Source organism: Salmo salar, chromosome ssa13, assembly GCF_905237065.1.
Source record: "Salmo salar chromosome ssa13, Ssal_v3.1, whole genome shotgun sequence".
Taxonomy (NCBI): Eukaryota; Metazoa; Chordata; class Actinopteri; order Salmoniformes; family Salmonidae; genus Salmo; species Salmo salar.
Genome location: NC_059454.1, coordinates 80,976,182 through 80,982,181, shown reverse-complemented (window position 1 = coordinate 80,982,181; position 6,000 = coordinate 80,976,182). Strand labels below are relative to the sequence as shown.

Genomic DNA, 6,000 nt, shown 5'->3' with positions numbered 1-6,000 from the left:
TTGTTTCATCAGACCAGAGGACATTTGTCCAAAAAGTACGATCGTTGTCCCCATGTGCAGTTGCAAACCGTAGTCTGGCTGTTTATGGTGGTTTTGGAGCAGTGGCTTCTTCCTTACTGAGCGGCCTTTCAGGTTATGTCGATATAGGACTCGTTTTACTGTGGATATAGATACTTTTGTACCTCTTTCCTCCAGCATATTCACAAGGTCCTTTGCTGTTGTTCTGGGATTGATTTGCACTTTTTGCATCAAAGTACATTCCTCTCTAGGAGACAGAACGCATCTCCTTCCTGAGTGGTATGATGACTGCGTGGTCCCATGGTGTTTATACTTGCGTACTATTGTTTGTACAGATGAACGTGGTACCTTCAGGCGTTTGGAAATTGCGCTCAAGGATGAACCAGGCTTGTGGATGTCTCCCTTTTTTTCTGAGGTCTTGGCTGATTTCTTTTGATTTTCCCATGATGTCAAGCAAAGAGGCACTGAGTTTGAAGGTAGGCCTTGAAATACACCCACAGGTCCAACTCCAATTGACTCAATTGATGTCAATTAGCCTACCAGAACCTTCTAAAGCCATGACATTTTTATGGAATTTTCCAAGCTGTTTAAAACACAGTCAACTTAGTGTATGTAAACTTCTGATGCACTGGAATTATGATGGGGTGAATTATAAGTGAAATAATCTGTCTGTAAACAATTGTTGGAAAAATTACTTGTGTCCTGCACGAAGTAGATATCCTAACCGACTTGCCAAAACTATAGATTGTGAACAGGAAATTTGTGGAGTGGTTGAAAAACGAGTTTTAATGACTCCAACCTAAGTGTATGTTATCTTCTGACTTCAACTGTATATCATACATACACTGAGTATTCAAAGCACCTTCCTAATATTGAGTTGTACATTGTTTGCCCTCAGAACTGCCCCAATTCATCGGGCATGGACTCTAGAAGGTGCTGGAAGCGTTTCACATTGATGCTGGCCCATTTTGAGTCCAATTCTTACCACAGTTGTGTGAAGTGGACTATTCTTGATACACCCGGGAAACTGCTGAGCGTGAAAACGCACTTCAACCCTTGGTCTTGCCCATTCACCCTCTGAATGGCACACATACACAACCCATGTCTCAATTGTCTCAAGGTTTAATAATCCTTCTTTAGCCTGTCTCCTCCCCTTCATCTACACTAATTGATGTGGATTTCACAGGTGACTTCAATAAGGGATACTAGTTTTCACCTGGATTCACCTCTCAGTTTATGCCATGGAAATAGCATGTTTATAATGTTTTGTACACTCAGTGTTATTTTCTTGCTGTATTAGTTTAACATTTTATTTTATTTTTAGCTGCCTCTTGGGCCTCCCATGGGCCTGGATTAATCTGGCCCTGATTAGGAATATGATTCTTGTTGGGAACCCATGGAAAAATAATTGACAATTGAGTTATTGAGTCATTAATGGAATATGTCGTTTACAGTGTGCACTTTTATTTACCTATCCAACGTGTAGACCTGATTCAGTTGATCATACCGCCGATGCTCATTGTGTCACTAGTTTCTAACGCCCTCTACTCCGAACCAGGGCAGTGCAGAGGATGCACTGCAGCTCCACCCACACCGTGTCGAATGGATTAAGGTTCTCTCCTGATCTGCGAAGTGTGTAAATCTTCGGTGAGTCACAGTCCTGTGAGTAATTTTCTTGGAGTTTTAAGGAAAAATAACTTCGGACATTGTCATTTGAAATATAATTCTCGCTGCGTTTAGTTTATTTCATGTGATGCTTTGTCATTAGATGGGTTGCCAAACAGAAACCACACATTTGCGTATTATTTGAAGTTTGAATCTGCAATAACTTCAAAGAGGGGACAAGTATTGGTGTAGCCAAATATCACAAGAACATAGCTGTGACAGATAGGAACCTGTTTTATACTTTTTGCTTTGGAGAAGATACACCGTCGTGGAGGGAAGGTGAGTGTTGACATTGTGCGCAGGTTAACGGATTACGTTTCATATAATCCGATCGCTGTCACATAGTCTATTGACCTGTGTGATTTGCCTTTTTTTATCTGCTATCATTTCATGAGGCGCAATGAGACCATGATGACCAGAAAGTTGTATTTATGTTGGCTAACTGGGTAGATAAAATACAGATCTGTATAATTTATATAAAACATGTTAATTGGCACAGGTAAGGTAGCTCACAGTGGCTGACCAGACCTGGACAGTTTAAAGATGAGTTTTGTCCTCTATCACATCATCACCATCATCATACCTTACTGTATTATTTCTCACAGTAGCCTAAAACTCCTGGTCAACCCTTACATTTAGTTGTACTGATACCTAGTTAATTAGAAATTGAATTCACTTGTGTAATTACCAAATAACCTCACAGTAACTGTACTAGTAACCAATGCAGAAAGAACTTGGCCGCTTGCTTCAATTCTAGTTTAATTAGTTGTTTTATGCACTGTTTCTGCAATTACAGTGTAGTATCAGCTGAGTAATTAGACAATAGTATATAGTTACAGATTGCAGAAGGGCAACTTTATGCAAACTGTTTCCCAACTCATATCTCTTGATCTATAACCAGAGTTAAATTCAAGGCCAAATGAAAAAATGGCTCATAGTTACATTTGGGTCCTCTGCCATATAGGATTGGGCCAGCAAAGACATCATGATGGGGGGGGGGGGGGGAGTGACATGATACATCTCTGGGCTGCTATTATCTGTCTGTCTAGCTTGGGCCTGTCATAGAGATTATGATTTCTGAGAGAAGATCAACATTTGTGAATGCACCCAGTTAGCTTTGTATTTTAACGACGCTGGGCCAGTTGTGTGCCGCCCTATGGGACTCCCAATCACGGCCGGTTGTGATACAGCCTGGAATCGAACCAGGGTCTCTAGTGAAGCCTCTAGCACTGAGATGCAGTGCCTTAGACTGCTGTGCCACTCGGGAGCCCATAGACTGCCTGAAATATTTTCAGCAGGTGTTGGCCAACCAGGTTGTGATGTGGATCTCTTCCTATCTTTGTCCTGTACCAGATCCATCAATAGTTTTAGAGAGAAGGTTGGGATGGGCTCTAGTAATCACAGCAGCAAATCGCACCAGGGCAGTTGTAACATCTCAGTCATAAGCAACTCTAGGATCTCCATTTTAATTAATTGGGTTAATTAAGTAGTAATTTTTTTTGCCTTTGAGAATCTGGTCGAGAGACTATACTTTTAGAAAAAAGGGTTCCAACAGTGTTCTTCGGTTGTCCCCATAGGAGATCTCTTTTTGGTTCCATGGAGAACCCTTTTGGTTCCAGGTTGAAACATTTTGGATTCCATGTAAAACCCTCTGTGGAAAGGGTTCTACATGGAATGAAAAAAAGTTCTACCTGGAACCAATAGGGTTCTACCTGGAACAAAAAGGGTTCTACCTGGAACCAAAAATAGTTATTCAAAGGGTTCTCCTATGGGGACAGCCAAAGAACCCTTTTAGGTTCTAGATAGCACCGTTTTTTTCTAAGAGTGTAGAGACAGTGCTTTTATAACAACACTTTCCAGTCTGTATCTTACCCTGCCTTTCCCAACCTACGTCATCATGAGGTTATTATCTGTCAGGTCTGAATCATCATTAATGAAATAATGATTTGGCCTCTAAGTGGCAGACTCTGCATGAATGATCAAATGAAGGCCAAGAGGTTGCACAGCGTTGCTATTTAAGGGACATCTCAATCAGCTTTAAGTCACATCCACCCACTACCTGATAAAGTCAGGTACATAACACAGCGTCAGCAAAGTCTATTTCTGGCACCAGCAACCTCGGTGATGATTGATTTCACATGTAGTATGAGTCATATCTGAACCTATGGTTTGAATGATGAGGGTAGTGTTAGTAAATGTTCAATGTCTTCCCACCCCTTTGATGAGTAGCTATAATGAGAACATTGCTCTAATGAAAACCCTATTGTGGGGAGGTGAAGACACTGAATAAGAGATCCAGGAATGAATAACTCATGTAATATATTTTTCATGAGGGAATGAATGAATGATGAAGGAGCCTGGAGATAAGTAACACTGACCAATATAAAGAGCTAATTTTATACATATCCATGGCAGAGACTCAGTGGACTATTCTATGAATAACCATGAGCTGATGATTCTAATGACAACGGCAATGTAAGGAAGTCTGTGTGTCAGGCGTGTGTCAGGCGCAGGACAGCAGATATGAGTAAATAAAACATATTTTACTCAACATATAATAAATGCAATACAAAAACAGAGCCCACAATAACGGACCTTCCTACATAGAAACAATCACTCACAAACAAACATGGGGGAACGGAGGGTTAAATAATGAACAGGTAATTGGGGGATTTAAACCAGGTGTGTAAGACAAAGACAAAACAAATGGAAAATGAAAAGTGGATTGGCGATGGCTAGAAGGCCGGTGACGTCGACCGCCTAACGCCGCCCGAACAAGGAGAGGGACCGACTTCGGCGGAAGTTGTGACAATACCCCCCCTTGACGTGTGGCTCCAGCAGCACGCCGACACCGACCTCGGGGATGACCCGGAGGACGAGGCGCAGGGCGATCCAGATGGAGACGGTGGAACTCCCGCAGCAACGAAGGGTCCAAGACGTCCTCCACCGGCACCCAGCATCTCTCCTCCGGACCGTAGCCCTCCCACTCCACGAGGTACTGAAGGCCCCTCGCCCGACGCCTCGAGTCAAGGATGGCTCGAACAGCATACGCCGGGGCCCCTTCGATGTCCAGAGGGGGCGGAGGAACCTCCTGCACCTCACACTCCTGGAGTGGACCAGCCACCACCGGCCTGAGGAGAGACACATGGAACGAGGGATTAATACGGTAATCTGGGGGAAGCTGTAACCTGTAGCATACCTCGTTCAGTCTCCTCAGGACTTTGAATGGCCCCACAAACCGCGGACCCAGCTTCCGGCAGGGCAGGCAGATGGGCAGGTTTCGGGTCGAAAGCCAGACCCAGTCCCCCGGTGCGAACACCGGGCCTCACTGCGGTGGCGGTCGGCGCTCGCCTTCTGCCGCCTCACGGCCCATTGCAGGTGCACATGGGCGGCGTCCCAGGTCTCCTCCGAGCGCTTAAACCATTCGTCCACCCCAGTACGCACTGGAAAGGAGAGAGGTTAGTGGAGGAGTGGCGGAGTGAGTTTTGGGCCATCCCTGCCCAGGGGATGAACGCCGCCCACTCCCCCGGCCGGTCCTGGCAATATGACCGCAGAAACCTACCCACATCCTGATTTACTCTCTCCAACTGCCCGTTACTCTCGGGGTGAAAACCTGAGGTGAGGCTGACCGAGACCCCCAGACGTTCCATGAAAGCTCTCCAGACCCTGGACGTGAACTGGGGACCTCGATCAGAGACTATATCCTCAGGCACCCCGTAGTGCCGGAAGACGTGAGTGAATAGGGCCTCCGCAGTCTGTAGGGCCGTAGGGAGACCGGGGAAAGGGAGGAGACGGCAGGACTTAGAAAACCGATCCACAACGACCAGGATCGTGGTGTTGCCCTGTGATGGAGGAAGATCTGTCAGGAAGTCCACCGACAGGTGCGACCACGGCTGTTGTGGAACAGGTAGGGCTTGTAACTTCCCTCTGGGCAGGTGCCTGGGAGCCTTGCAATAGGTGCACACCGAGCAGGAAGAAACATAAACCCTCACGTCCTTGGCCAAGGTGGACCAACAGTACTTCCCACTAAGGCATCGCACCGTCCGACCGATGCCAGGGTGACCAGAGGAGGGTGACGTGTGGGCCCAATAGATCAAACGGTCGCGGACAGCAGACGGAACGTACAGGCGCCCAGCTGGACACTGGGGGGAGTGGGCTCTGTGTGTAACGCCCGCTCTATGTCCGCGTCCAACTCCCACACCACCGGTGCTACCAGGCAGGAGGCCAGAAGTATGGGAGTGTGATCCATGGACCGCTCCTCTGTGTCATACATCCGGGACAGTGCGTCTGCCTTAGCGTTCTGGGAACCTGGTCTGT

General features: G+C 46.2%; 1 protein-coding gene across 4 annotated transcripts in view; it reads left to right on the top strand.

The window, feature by feature from the left end:
* The first annotated feature begins 1,316 nt into the window (after positions 1-1,316).
* The window catches only part of LOC106567929 (glycerophosphodiester phosphodiesterase domain-containing protein 5), a 56,605-nt gene continuing 51,921 nt past the window's right edge, over positions 1,317-6,000 (top strand). The window contains exon 1 of one of the 4 annotated variants that reach the window (XM_014137832.2): positions 1,317-1,680. The gene's annotated coding sequence lies outside the window, so the exon portion shown is untranslated. Of the gene's footprint in view, positions 1,963-6,000 lie in introns of all 4 variants that reach the window. The other 3 variants (XM_014137830.2, XM_014137829.2, XM_014137833.2) reach the window with 3 other exon arrangements.